A 15,517-nucleotide genomic window follows, 5' to 3' on the forward strand; every position below is an offset into this window, starting at 1 on the left:
GGGAGGGTTATAGGTACAACCAGTTTAGAGATGGAAATTTTGATAGAGCAGGCAGGGATTTAGTGCTGGGTAAGGCAAGCAGGCTTGTCAAAGCAGCTGTTTTGGGGAGGCCAGAATCCTGGACCAATGTCCTCAGCACATTCATCAGCTGCTGGGGGAGTGCCGGGTAGGAATTTTTTTTTTTTTTTGAGGCAGAGTTTCACTTTTGTTGCCCTGGCTGGAGTGCAATGGTGCAATCTCAGCTCACCATAACCTCTGCCTCCTGGGTTCAAGCGATTCTCCTACCTCAGCCTCCTGAGTAGCTGGGATTACAGGCATGTGCCACCACACCCAGCTACTTTTGTATTTCTAGTAGAGATGGGGTTTCTCCATGTTGGTCAGTCTAGTCTTGAACTCCCGACCTCATGTGATCTGCCCGCCTCAGCCTCCCAAACAGCTGTCATTACAGGTGTGAGCCAGAGCACCCGGCCCTCATTTGTTTTTCAAAGAACTCAGTAAAGGTGGAAGGGACAGGGAAAGAGATTGAATTTATAGCTGGCTAACAGGGGCCCAGAGAGATCAGATAATATTGCTATTGTTACTACTGTTATTACTACCAGTGTTGGAACCGTTATTGAGTGCTTCACCAGGCACTATGTTAACAATCCCATTTAATCCTCACAACCTCCATAGGAGACAGTTACCATTATTACCTCTATTGTGTAGATGAAAAACATGGGGTATTAAAGGTTAAGTGCTTGCCTAAGATCACTTACAGCTGGGATTTCAACACCCAGGTATATCTGATTCTCTAAGCCCATTCTTTTGCTGAGGGTAGGGGCACAGAGCAGAAGGAGGAAATTAATCTTTTATTGACTTTTTGAAAGGATGATATGTTTTCATAGTCCAAAACTTAGAAAGTACAAAAGGGAAATATTTCCCCCCCCAAACTGTTCCTCTCTCCTGAGTATTTTATGAATCCTTAAAAACATGTTTTATATATATTACCATAATACGTACACACACACACATATACGTGCTCCCTCTCTCAACACAAATAATAACATACTCAAGATACTCTTCTGTACCTTTATGGTACAAGTACCCTAACTGCCACTTAGTACTTGGCCAAGGCCACAGCCAAGTATGGGCAGGGCGGGCACTTGGCCTCTGAGCTCTATGTCCAGTGCTCACTCCCCACAGTGCCCCCCAACTCACCCACAGCAGCCGACTCAGCCCCAGTTTGCCTCTAACAACCACACACAAAAGCAGCAAGAAATGGCCATGCTGCCTTCTGGGCAGGACACTCCATCCTACAGAAAGGACCTTTAGGCTGACTCCTCTATCTGCAAAGGTGGGGTCCCAGGGGATGGGGCAGGTGGTTGGACTCACCCTGTCCACCTTCTTCTTCTGTGTAGCGACAGCAGAGAGAGCCCACTGTAACTCTCCTGCAAACTTCCATGAATCATGCAGGCAGCTGACCAGATCCCTGGACTCTCCTGGAATGACAGACATTCAGATGAGGCCCAAAGGACTCCCCCTAAAGGCCTGTCAAGGTGCCAGGCTGAAGGATGATCGGGTGCCAGATTCGCACCTTCCAACTGCCTGGCAGCATGCGGGCTGTAATAGAGTGCCGTCTGAAGCTCAGTTTTCTGACATGTAAGGATTCGTATGGTATGAACCTGGGCCTTTGGGAGAAAAGACAAGCAAGTGCTGAAAGAGAAGCAAATAAACATTCTCCAGAGGACAGGAGGGAACTTCACACCCTCCACTCACCTCTAGCTCCCTCCTTAGGGCTTCCTGATGTTGGTGGCTTGCCTTCTTTTCCTATAGAAAGAGGAAGACAGAGCTCTTACTAGGGGGAGGCAGAGATGGCACAGCAAGAGACATGCCCCCAGAATGGCACCACTGCCCCAGGACAGGCCCACCCATGGGACAAGGTTATCAGCGACCCTGTGGGGATGGGGTGGAATCTGGGGGGTGAGCCTTCTTCCTCAGCCTGGGAGTGGGTGAGACGAGACTCGGGCCTCTACATCTGAGTGCCCCCCAAACCCAGCAGTCATGTCATGAGCAAACAGAAATCACGTTACTTCTTCCAGTTGAGCTCGGTTCTGTTGTTTCTGTGGGGAGACTCAAAAGAATGCGACTGAGGGTGGCCCCCTTGACTCTATTCCCCAGGCCAGGAAGCGGTAGGCAGGGGCCAGGAATGGATTTTAAAGGCAAAGTTCTCAGACCCAGTGGGAACATGAACTGGTAAACTCTCCTCAACTCCCAAAGAAAAAGGATTTGGGTCTTTGTTGGTTTTTGCCCACAGCCACAGAACTGAAAGTCTGAAACTAGATTCTCTAAAAAAGACAGTAACATAAACCTTCAGAGATAGAGTGTGAGAAAAGCCCACCCTTCTGCCAGCTTGTGATTTAGAAAGATGCATTCACTCAACAAACATTGACTGAGCACATACCGGCGAGTGACTCTTCTTCACAGGGGGGATATAGGAGGGAAAATGCAGACAGGAGCACTTGGCCCCAAGGTTTCCATTCTAGTTGGCCTTTAACTCTCAGACTCTCAGAGCTAACAGAAACCTCTGATACTCTCTAACTCTACCTCAGGAAATGCAAGCCCAAGAAGGAGAGTTTACAGCAGGCCTGGGACTAGGGATTAACATAAAAACAACAATGACATATCTCATTTAAATTTCACAAATGTAAGTAAAACAATACCTCTCCTATTTTACAGATGTGAAAAGAGAGGCCCAAAGAGCTCAAGCAATTTGCCCTAAATCATATCCCTAGCAGATGGAGAGGTAGGATTCAAACCCAGAATTCTTAACTGGTACCTGGCAGTTCTTCCACAATCTTAAAAAATATCCTCCACCACCCCTTGGGCCTTCTGTCCCCAGGAGCCTGGCCAGCCAAGACTCACACCCTCAGATGAGTGGCAACCACCAGAAGTGGTTGTCTCAGGGTTAGTGCCATTATTTATTTTCTTCTTTTTGGTGTTGGTTGCTCCTGTACCAACACTAGGGCTGGTCTGGGGAGGATAGTCTCTCAACTGTGGAAAGGAAGAGCAGTGATACTCATGAGAGCTACAAGCTCCTACAGTCACATCCTGCTTTACAGTTTATACAAAATACTATTATAGACCATCTGATTTAATGCCACCAACAACTGTAGGAAGTGTCACAATCACTTAGTGACTGAGAGGGATTGATACCATGGCTGAAAAAAAGGCAATAATGGAATTTAAACTCAGCCTTCTGACTCTGAGCTCCAGGATTTTGCCACAAATCTTCAGCTGTCAGGGACCAAGACCAGAGGCAGAGGTAGAAAAGCAAATATTAAGTAGGCAGAAACTGTATACTATGTGGTTTAGAGTCAAACACCCTCACACATCTGTTAGTGTTAAGAAGTGCACCAGTACCTCTCAAACTTTTACATCAATGTATCCTCATGGCAGAAGGCAGCCTTTCTGTTAAATCTGGGAATTTAACAAAAAGAGGACAACCCAACCCTCATTTCAGAGAGAAGTCTTGTATACTCTTATAAATCTATGTGACTGTCATCCCTAAGTACATTAATGTTTTGTCTCTCAATAGAATCAAGGGAAACTGATGCTTCAGAAAGATGCCCCATATTTATCCTGTGGCACTCAAAGTACCCAGGTTGAGATGAGATGAGCTTAAATCCCTATCTCTTGAGGGAAATCAGCCCAGTTTTGGGATGTGCAGTATCCAAAACTGCCCCATCTTCCCTTTATTTTTTATTTTTATTTTATTTATTTATTTATTTATTTTGAGATGGAGTCTCGCTCTGTTGCCCAGGCTGGAGTGCAGTGGCACATCTCAGTTCACTGCAACCTCCATCTTCCAAGTTCAAGTGATTCCCCTGCTTCAGCCTCCCGAGTAGCTGGGACTACAGGCATGCACCACCATGCCCGGCTAATTTTTGTATTTTTAGTAGAGAGGGAGTTTTACCATCTTGGACAGGCTGGTCTCGAACTCCTGACCTCAAGTGATCCATCTGCCTTGGCCTCCCAAAGTGCTGGGATTACAGGCAATGAGCCACTGTGTCTAGCCTGTCATATTATTTTTAAAAATTTCAGTGACATTTCAATTAAGTTAAATCTAATTCTTACTGAGCTGATCTCTTATCCTCTGTTTAATGATATCTTCCAGTTGAAAGGTGTTTCCTCTGTAATCACAAGTGCTAAAGGAAATACAACATGTATTCATTAGGTACATATCCACTAAACCACTGATTCTCACATTGTAGTCCTTAGACCCTCAGCATCAGCAACATGTGGGAACTTGTTAGACATGCAAATTCCTGGACCAGCCCCACACTTCCTGAATCTGAAAGTGGGGAAAAGGGACAGCTATCTGTGCTTTAATAAGCCTTGAGATGCTCCCTGAAGTTTGAAAACTACAGAACTAGAACACATATGGTAGTAAGTGCTCATACTTTATCCAAGGTACCTAGGGACTCTTCCCCTCTTTTCCATTCTCTTTTCTGTTGAAGTAAAATGAAAACTTATTTTGACTTAATGGGTATAAAAAAGAAGGCAATGAGATGACCAGGGTTTCAAGTTAAGAGTTCAAAATTTAATCAGAGGACAGTGACAGGATGCAAGCCTTCTAAGCAGATTACTACAAGAAAGCTGATTATAATCTATACATTAGGTATCATTAGTGTATTGATGTTAAATTTTTTGGGTAGATTAATGGTATTGTGATTATATAGGAGAATATCCTGGTTCTTAGAAGATATCTGCAAAAGTACTTAACAGTGAAATGCTATGATACTGGCAACTTACTTTGAAATGATTCAGGGGGAAAAAGGGCAAATATACAATCTTCCATACGTGGAAGAGAGAAAACAAATATGATAAAATGTTAACTAGTGAATCCAGTTGAATAGAATACAGATGTTCACTGTATGACTTTATCAACTTTTCTGGGTTTGCAAGTTTTTAAAATAAAAAGTTGAGGGAAAAGAAACATCACCCCAAATCTTTCTATGAAATGGAACCATAGAAAAAGCATAGAAGTGAACTGTTTGCAGAAGAGGGCACTGTAGCCATCCGGACAGCATGGTTAAAGTGCAGGGTCTCCTCCAGGAAGCTGTTCTCTGGTCTCTTTTGTGTTGTCACTTCCCCCTGACACTGCCAAAGCTTTTTTCTAATAACTCTTTTTCTAAAGATGTAATTTTTTTCATTCATCTAAGAAAGAGACAAAAAAATTAGTGTACGTTTAGAAAATAAAATTATACTTGTGTAAAAACAAAAAATACTTTGAAATGTGGGGAAGCAAGAAATGTTCTGTTCTACAATTCTGTTCTGTTCTTACCATCTTTTTATTCTGCCAATGACTTCCTATTCCTGCTGCCGATGGTGGGGTGAGCTGCAAATGATTTCTTTCCCTCATTGATTTAAAATGTCATGTTTATAATATACTAAACTCCCTCAGAAGCATTTGGGGTTATTTCTGGGCTCTATTCTATTCAAGTGATCTATCTGTTCACAAGCCACTATCAATTTTGATTATTAGAGCATCCTAAAGTTAAGTAATTCTTTTTTTTTTTTTTTTAGATGGAGTCTCTCGCCCTGTTGCCCAGGCTGGAGTGCAGTGGCATGATCTCAGCTCACTGCAAGCTCCGCCTCCTGGGTTCAAGCCATTCTCCTGCCTCAGCCTCTGGAGTAGCTGGGACTACAGGTGATCGCCACCATCACACCTGGCTAATTTTTCATATTTTTAGTAGGGACAGGGTTTTACCATGTTAGCCAGGATGGTCTTGATCTCCTGACCTCGTGATCCACCCACCTCAGCCTCCCAAAGTGCTGAGATTACAGGTGTGAGCCACCATGCCCAGCCAAGTAATTATTTGATTAGGATATGAGTATTTGATGGAGCTTGACCCTTTTGACTCTAAACTCAAATTCTTATTATCTCTAACTTCTAAAAGACAACAATTATGACTTCAGTGTATAAAATGCCAGCTTTTTCAGCTAACTTACAGAATTATCTTATTTTCCTAATACTGATTCAGTTTATCCATTCAGTTTTCTCTCCAAACACTGATGTTTTCATTTTAGTATCCCTAATCTTTTTTTTTTTTTTTTTTTTTGAGACAGAGTCTCACTCTGTTGCCCAGGCTGGAGTACAGCTGCATGATCTCAGCTCATTGCAACCTCTGCCTCCCGGGCTCAAGCAGTCCTCTCACTTCAGACTCCCAAGTAGCTGGGACACAGGTGCATGTAACACGCCCAGCTAATTTTGTATTTTTTTGCAGAGATGAGGTCTCACCATGTTGCCCAGGCTGGTCTCAAACTCCTGAGCTCAAGTGCTGAGAGCTTCTTAGCTCCCAAAGTGCTGGGATTACAGGTGTGAACCACTGCTCCTGGCAGTTTTCCTAATCTCTTATTTTTATCTTTTGTAGTTGCACTGGCTTATGTGGCTATTAACTGTTAGTGTTAATTAACAGGGGCAACTGTAATACTGGACACTTTGTCTTATTCCTGATCTTAAAGGGATGTTTGTAGAATTTCACCCATCATGCATGATGGCAGCTTTTGGCTAGATACATTTATAATCCACTAGGAGTGAAAAAAAAAAATCAGAAATAAATATTGAATTTTATCAGATGTCTTTCTAACATATATGGAGGAAACCAAGTATTTTCTCCTTAACATCTTGCAACCAGGAATCATACCAGATCTTCTAACAGTGATTCAGAAGAATAAGGTTCATGTGGCTGTGTGGCATAATTTTTCCATTGTGCTATGTTTGCATCACTAGTCATGAATGAGAGAGTGTGTGTGTTTTAATGCCACATTCGTCAGGTTTGGGTTTTCATGTTCTAACAGTTTCAAAAGAAAAAAGTTTGAAAGTTCTACTTTATTCTTTATCTGTGGAAATTGCAATAAATTATTTGTGATTTACTGAAAACTTCACTTAAAGGTCTGATATAATTTCAAAGCAAAACCAAACCTTTCTTTTTTGTGGGCTAAGGGTGGGGAGGAGTAGGATGGGAGGACACTAACTCATTGATACTTTATGGGTTTTTTTTCCCCCTTTAGAATTTATCTTCTTGGGACAATCTGACAATGATGAATTTAATTTAGATTCACAGATTTTAAAAATAATTCTTTTGATATTCTTGGTATAGTTTATTTGCCTATTCTCCAGCTCTGTTGCCCAGGTGGGAGTGCCTAGTCCAATCATATAGCTCACTGCAGCCTTGAACTCCTGGACTCAAGCGATCAACCCTGATAAGCCTCTTGAGTAGTGGAGACTATAGGCTCACGCTACCACGCCCAGCTAATTTTTTTTAATTTTTAGTGGAGACGGGATTTCACCGTGTTGTCCACACTGGTCTTGACCTCTTGGGCTCAAGCAATCCTCCCTCCTCAGCCTCCCAAAGTGTGGGATTACAAGTGTGAGCTACTGTGCCTGGCACTGTTCTCATTTTTATTTTAATAAAATTTTAAGATTGGATAAATAATATAGCCAAATTATTGGAGTCAGACTACATCTACTAAAATTAAATGAGATTTCACTTGTCTGAAATCATGACATACTTTGAGAAGATATGTTTGTCATGGTATTAATTAAAATTACAGCTATTTGGCATTCACCAAAATCTGTGGAGCACCTTAAAGACATAGGCGGTATCCTCTAGAGCAGTCAAAACAGTTAAAAGAAGAGGCTCTCAGGACAGCTTTATCAGGAGAGACAGGCCATACACATAAAGACACAAGGGAGAGAGAAAAAAAACAACTATTTTACACGCAGGCCCCAAATTGAAAGCTATAGGCTGGGTAATGCAGGCACTGATTTCTGCAAATCAGATGCTTTCCATATGGCATCTCTATATAGTGTGCTTTTGCTTTAGAGAGTAGCAGCAAGATGTTGGGTTTTCCGTTTGTTTGTTTGTTTGTTTGTTTGAAGACAGGATCTTGCTCCACCACCCAGGCTAGAAAGCAGTTATGTGATTATAGTTCACTGCAGCATCGACCTTCTGGGCTCAAGTGATCCTCCTGCCTCAGCCACCTGAGTCACTGGATTACAGGCATACACCACCATGCCCCACTAATTTTTGTATTTTTTGTAGAGACAAGGTCTCACTATGTTGCCCAGGCTGGTCTTGAACTCCTGAGATCAAGTGATCCTCCCGCTTCAGACTACCAAAGTGCCAGGAATACAGGCATAAGCCACCACACCTGGCCAAGATATTTGTTTTCAAAGGATGGTTAATAGTTACAACAAGAAAAATAGGGAAGGCTAGGGCACAGTGGCTTACGCCTGTAATCTCAGCACTTTGGGAGGCCAAAGCAGGAGGATCACCTGAGGTCAGGAGTTCAAGATCAGCCTGGCCAACATGGTGAAACCCCATGTCTTCTAAAAATACAAAAATTAGCCAGGCATGGTGGAATGCACCTTTAATCTTAGCTACTCAGGAGGCTGAGGCAGAATCACTTGAACCTGGGAGGTGGAGGCTGCAGTGAGCTGAGATCGCGCCATTGCACTCCAGCATGGGTGACAGAGCAAGACTCTATCTCAAAAAAAAAAAAAAGAAAGAAAAGAAAATAGGGAAGATTTGTTAGTAGTCTGTGAGTTCCACAATCATGTGAAGCATATCAAAAATTCCTTAAATTCCTAATTACCTTTTCCTGTCTTTTTTCAAAAGAGGATTTAACTTCATCAGAATTTTTCTTTACATTTAAAACACCTGCATCTTCAGTTGCCTCATCAGCTGGCAAGGCAAGCTTTCTTTTCAAGCTTTCTTTACATTGTTTACTGTCTTCAGTTTCTTCCAGGTGGCCATCTTCATCCCTACACTACCAAAACTCTTATAAAAATAAATATACCATTTTCCGTTAGAAAAACAAAAGGAAACATATTTTCCCTTAATAAAGTTCTTCTTTTATATGCCTAATGCAACCAAATACTCAGAACTTCCAAAATCATTCAGGTATTAAGGAAGAGAAGGTATCATTTAAGTGAAATGCTATGTAAGAAACAGAACAAAAAGTGTCCAATTATAGAAAATAAATTATTCATCAATCTATAATACAAACCTCTTATCTCACAAAAATAACAGGATTTTGGGGGCACAAAATCAAATCAAAGTTCCTGGTAAGAAAGGTTTGATTGCTACAGCCAGTAATAATTTTCTTCATTAAATGATCTCTAATGTCCCTTTAAATCCAGTGACTTTCCTCTGGCTATCTTGAGAATATCTGATAGGAGAGAATCTAACTTCTTAAAACAAACATATGTGAAAACCACAAGTACAAATACATGATTGGGCAATTCCAGCTCACAATGTAAAGGATGGTTCAAAATACTCACATTTCAGAAATGCTTAGTTCTTCTGCTTCTTCTTCAGCAATTTCATCATCTTGTTTGAACCCAGGTCTGTTGCGGGAAGTCAGGGACCCCGAATGGAGGGACTGGCTGAAGCCATGGCAGAAGAACATAAATTGTGAAGATTTCATGGACATTTATTACTTCCCCAAATTAATACTTTTATGATTTCTTACATCTGTCTTTACTGCAATCTCTGAACATAAATTGTGAAGATTTCATGGACAGTTATCACTTCCCCAGTCAATACCCTTGTGATTTCCTATGCCTGTCTTTACTTTAATCTCTTAATCGCATCATCTTTGTAAGCTGAGGAGGATGTATGTCGCCTGAGGACCCTGTGATGATTGCGTTAACTGCACAAATTGTTTGTAGAGCATGTGTGTTTGAACAATATGAAATCTGGGCACCTTGAAAAAAGAACAGGATAACAATAATGTTCAGGGAATAAGAGAGATAACCTTAAACTCTGACTGCCAGTGAGCCAGGTGGAACAGAGCCATATTTCTCTTCTTTCAAAAGCAAATAGGAGAAATATCACTGAATTCTTTTTCTCAGCAAGGAACATCCCTGAGAAAGAGAATGTGTCCCTGAGGGGAGGCCTCTAAAATGGCCGCTTTGGAGATGGCTGTCTTTTACGGTCATAGCTGTGGGATGAAATAAGCCCTGGTCTCCCATACTGCTCCCAGGTTTATTAGGACGAGGACATTCCCACCTAACAAATTTTGGTCAGACTGGTTGTCTGCTCTCAAACCCTGTCTCCTGATAAGATGTTATCAATGACAATGCGTGACCCAAACTTCATTAGCAATTTTAATTTTGCCCTGGTCCTGTGGTCCTGTGATCTCGCCCTGCCTCCATTTGCCTTGTGATATTCTATTACCTTGTGAAGCATGTGCTCTCTGTGACCCACACCCTATTCGTACACTCCCTCCCCTTTTGAAAATCCCTAATAAAAACTTACTGGTTTTGCGGCTTGGGGGGCATCATGGAACCTGCCCACATGCAATGCCTTCTCTGGACACCCAGCTTTAAAATTTCTCTTTTTTGTACCCTGTCCCTTTATTTCTCAGACCAGCTGACACTTAGGGAAAATAGAAAAGAACCTACATGAAATATTGGGGGTGAATTTCGCCTGATACAGCTTATCACCATGATCACTTGCTATGTCTTCATCACTTTCAACTGGATCAAAAAAACTTTGTACTTCACATTTCTGGGACTTTTACCTGACTAAAATAAAAAGATTTTTAAAACTATTAATTAGGAATAGAAAAATACATCATTAACACATGCATATATATACTGTATGTCTACATTACTTTCTAACTTAATAACACTACCAGTCAAAAATAATTACTAGGTGAAATTGGCAACTAAAAACACTACCATAAAACTACTGTAAGAACAACTGGAACATAAACTGAATGGAAGTACAGATTCATTTATAACTGATAAGATAGAGCATAATATTTCTTAGCTCGAAATCTTCTAACTACAGTTACATCTGTCCTAGAAAAACAGAACAAAAGCTAATCTGAGGAGGAGGAAAGTGCTCTCTCCTCTCTCAAAACTTTACCTTAAGTTTTTTACTTGCAAGCAGTCCCCCTTCATCTTCATCAGAATCAATATCTTCAAAAAAAAATCAGTATCTTCCACCTCATCATCATTATCATCTTTTCGTTCCTCTTCTTTTTCTCTGTTTCCTAAATAGGCCTCCATTTCAGAGAGTTGGAAGAATTTCTCATCTACTATGGACTTTTCTCTTGGTTTTTCATGTCCTGTGTTTTGCAGCTTGCTCTGCTGTTCCAATTTGTTGATATCAAAGTCAAGGTCAGAATCCTCATCACTGAAAACTGGGCTTTTCCTCAGAGCAAATTTGGTTGAGTTTTTAGCTTTCTCACCCACTTCAGGATTGTCACCACCCATATCTGACACTTCCTCTTCCTCCTCTAAATCTTCTAGGTCCTCTTGGCCACCAGCCTCTGTCTCTGAACCATCCTCTTCACACTCCTGTTCTTCACTCTCTGGGAGAAGACTGATATCTTCATCTTTGTTTCACTAACTGCATTTGGGAAGCATTGTAAAATTGGTTCATTTTGTAATTCCAGTTGTTGAAAAAGTCTATTCATCATCAAAACTTTCTATCACAAGTTTTTGTAAAGGGCTTCCACAGATCCTACCATTCTCTAATATTTTATTAAAGTCATAAAGCACTTTTGTTAAAGAAGTGAACTTTGATGCCAATCCATCTTGAATCCTATTGGGAGGAATTAAATGAGATTTAGAATTATAGGTAATAATTTCACAGCCCTGTTAATTAAAAGAAAAATAAAAACCCCAACTCTTCTGTAAAATCAAATTTGAATGAAGTGTAAGTATAGATTCTGGACCCAGCAACATACAAGCTGATGAGCCACAACGATATATAAACCTGTCAACCAATTATTTGTGAATCAGCTGTATAGATTTAGGCAGGAAAAGCATTACAAATCTGCTTGCTTAGAGATGCATAGCGAATTAGCCTTAAAATATCAACTGTGCTACATTATACACCACTCCATTCATTCATTCCCTTATTCCTTCAGTGATCAACATTTGCTTTGGCTACAGTGGTCAAGGAAAACCTCTTTTGGATGTGACATCTCAGATGAAACCTACAGATAAGGATAGTCTTATAAAGATTGGGAAACATGTATTCTAGGCAGAAGAAACAGCAAGAACAAGTTCTCTAAGATGCAATTGAGCTTGGTAAGCCTGAGGAATAAAAAAGTGAGCATAGCTAGAGTGTGAAGGAGGCAGAAGGTGAAGTTGGAGAGACTGATGGGAGCCAAATTCTGCAGGGCTCAAGGGTAAGAGTTTGCCATTTTAAGTGTAATAAGAAAACATGAGAAGATTTTAAGCAGAAGGATGAAATGATGATTTACACAAAGGAAGAAGAAAGGGAGGAAGGAGGAGGAGGAAAGTAGAGTGATTAGAAGGTTGATGCAGCATTCCAGGCAAAGGATGATGGTGATTTAAGCTGGAGTTAGAGCAGTGAATATGCTGAGTACAGTTTGGAGGTAGAACTGACAGGATTGCTAAGGAATTAGATACAGAATAGAGAAAAATGAAGACATCAAAATAGCAGCCTAGTTTTATGTGTGAGCAACTGGAAAGACAGAACTGCCATTTACTGGGATAGGCAAGGCTTGAGTGCTGGAGCATGGGGAAAGGACTTCAGGGGATGGCAGAGTATAGGTGGGTAGAACAACATTCTGCTCTATTTTGGACACAGTGAATTTGCGATGCTGAGAGTACCAAAATTTTAAAAATTGTTAAAAGCCGTACAGTGCAGATATCCCAGTTGTGTGCTACTGAATTCCAACTAAACTCAGTCTGTACTTGCTGTGAGCCAGGAACTCAAGGGAGAGGTTGGAGTTTGAAATATAAATGAGTCATAATTTTATAGATCATATTTGAAGTTCTTCAACAAAATACGCATAAAACTTTTGTGCTGGGAAGAGACATGAAGTTCTAATTCTCAAGAAGCTTAGTTGGGGTAGACAGACAAGTGACAAGTTTGTACTTTCAATAAAGTATGTTGACAGGTAAACACTGAGTGCTTTAGGAGCACATAGGTGCAAGGAGAAACCAACACAGTTTGTGTGTAGGGGGATGGGGGCAGTAATAAGCCTCCAGGGGAGCTTCTAGGCATTAATAACTGAGGTTAGGTGGATTTCAATAACATCCAACTGAGAGAGCCATACTGTAAAAATTTTAACAATTTTGAAAATTTTGATAGCCTAGGAAAGTATAAACTCTGAAATGTGGGGAAAAGCGATTTACATTTCCCCTTACCTTCCCCCAGCTCCACAATTTGCCAGGGGTCTGCAACTTGCGTCCACGTGCGACCCCAGTAGCATCCGAGCCAGGGATCTGCGCACTTATGTGAGGATGCACTGGGGCCAGCCGGTGGCTTTGCCGACCTCTGTCAGACACCGCTCCAGGGTCCGTCAGCGCCAGGCCCGCGGGGCTATGGCTGTCCGCAACTCCCGACACAAGTTGCAAGCAAGGCAAGAAAGCCGCTGGGAAACCGCGCAGCAAGGATGCGCCTAGCTTGGAGCTCAGAGTCGAAAGTTCCACGGCTCACAGGTTCCAGACTTACCCCCAGCTGGAGCCAATGGCAGCGCCAGCGCTTTCGCGTGTGCAGGGGGGCGGGAAACAAAAATTGCCACTGGTCAACCCAAGCGCCTTTGAACTGTCTCCAAACTTCGTTTTGTACTTTTCAGGGGGCCACAAGGGGTAGGCCTCCTGGCTTTAATTTCTGCTTTAGGTAAAGTGGGTGTGCTGTATGCAGTAGGAAATCAGCGGCCTTCGCCACGCCCCCTGCCGGGTCGCCCCGCCCTCCACCGCGCACCTGGCTAGGTCAGCGGCTAGTGCGGACAGACACAGCGGAGATGGCGCGGGTGCTGAAGGCTGCGGCCGCCAACACCTTAGGTGAATACCGGGCTCCAGGAAGGTCGCTGTGGGTAGGGCATGTGTGAAAGGAGGCCAGGGGGAGAAGGAGGCCTCAACGTGGCCAAAGCACCTTGATGATGCGCTCTGTCCCCGGAGGCGCGTTCCATGGCCGCTGCCGGCACTTAGGCAGAGGGATACCTTCCAGAAACACCTCAGCTTAGCGCGGGGATGGCCTGCTTGTGAGTGAGTCCCTCTGCGCTCGGGAGCTGTGCGCCCTGGGCTCTGCACCTTCCAGTATGTGGGCCGGAGAGGCGGGGGATCTTGCCCAGCGGGTCCGACAGGGCATGGACGGAAGTAAATGGAAGCCGGTAGGTGTTATTTTACCGCGCACCCATAAAGATGCTGTGGGGAAACCAGAAAGGAGAGCAAGTCTTGTTTAAAAAAAAAAAATTCAGCTGAACTGCAAGCATGACCAGCATCCTGTTGGGAACACTCAAAGGTCAATGTTGTAAGGAATACAGAAGGAGTTACTTTTCCACGTGCCCTAATAAGTTTATCATTGCGTGCATAAATGGAAAGATAAAGCATGTGGATTTAGAAACTTCCTTGATTTCCCTCTTCCTTCATTTTTTTAATTGTCTAGATACAATCAGTTATGACAGAAACTCGCGTTTTCTGAGTCTCACTTTCTATCTTTTTTTTTTTTTTCTCCTTCTCCTTTTATGAGAGGCAAGTGTTTCCCTTAATCTGAGATTAAGTGCCAAGTGGTAAAGCCCCAGAGTTACTCCGGGACATTCGTGATAAATCCTTCTAGCACCAGAGCCCACATTCTTAACCATGAGGCATACTCACTTCTTAGGTGATACACAAAATCGGAAGGTGAAAATATAAATTAAAAAATGAATATTCTAGAAAAGGTATTTTTATATCTGTATTTTTAGAACTGCACCCTTTAATGATTGACGGTCTGGGAAGAGTATGACTTCCAACAGACCATATACTTACTGCAAGAACTAAATACAGATAAAGATGCATTTTTGTTTTGTAACTTACACATCTTGGCATAAAGTAAAGGAAAAATGAAAATAGTGTATTCCAAAGACTGATTTTGATTCGTCCTATTAAGATACTTGAAACTTCATGGCTCCTTTTTTTGTGTGTGTGGTTGAATATATGTAAAGTTAAATTTAGCATTTTAACATTTTTTAGTGTATAATTCAGTGGCTTTAACTACACTCACTTTGGTGTGCAACAGTCACCACCACCCCTTTCCTGAGCTGTTTCATCTCACCAAAACTAAAAACTCTGTACCCATTACACAACACCTGCCCATTCTCCTCTGACCCAGCTCTTGGCAACCACTGTTCTACCTTCTCTGTGAATCTGACTATTCTAGGTGCCTCATATAATGTGGAATCATATACTGTTTTTCTTTTCTGTGTTTGGCTTGTTTCACTTAGCATAATTCCCTCAAGGTTCATCCATATTGTAGCATGTGTCAGAATTTACTCTTTTTTTTTTTTTGAGAATGAGTTTCACTTTTGTTGTCCAGGGTAGAGTGCAATGGCACAATCGCGGCTCATTGCAAACTCTGCATCCCTGGTTCAAGCGATTCTTCTGCCTCAGCCTCCCAAGTAGCTGGGATTACAGGCATGCGCCACCACGCCTGGCTAATTTTGTATTTTTAGTAGAGACGGGGTTTCTCCATGTTGGTCAGGCTGGTCTCGAACTCCC

At 42.1% G+C, this 15,517-nt stretch overlaps 1 pseudogene; it reads right to left on the reverse strand.

The window, feature by feature from the left end:
• Positions 1–4,992: 4,992 nt before the first annotated feature.
• On the reverse strand, positions 4,993–13,950 carry LOC129015157 (U3 small nucleolar ribonucleoprotein protein MPP10-like; annotated as a pseudogene).
• Between the last annotated feature and the right edge of the window lie 1,567 nt (positions 13,951–15,517).

The sequence above is a fragment of the Pongo pygmaeus genome, chromosome 18 (assembly GCF_028885625.2).
Source record: "Pongo pygmaeus isolate AG05252 chromosome 18, NHGRI_mPonPyg2-v2.0_pri, whole genome shotgun sequence".
Classification (NCBI taxonomy): domain Eukaryota; kingdom Metazoa; phylum Chordata; class Mammalia; order Primates; family Hominidae; genus Pongo; species Pongo pygmaeus.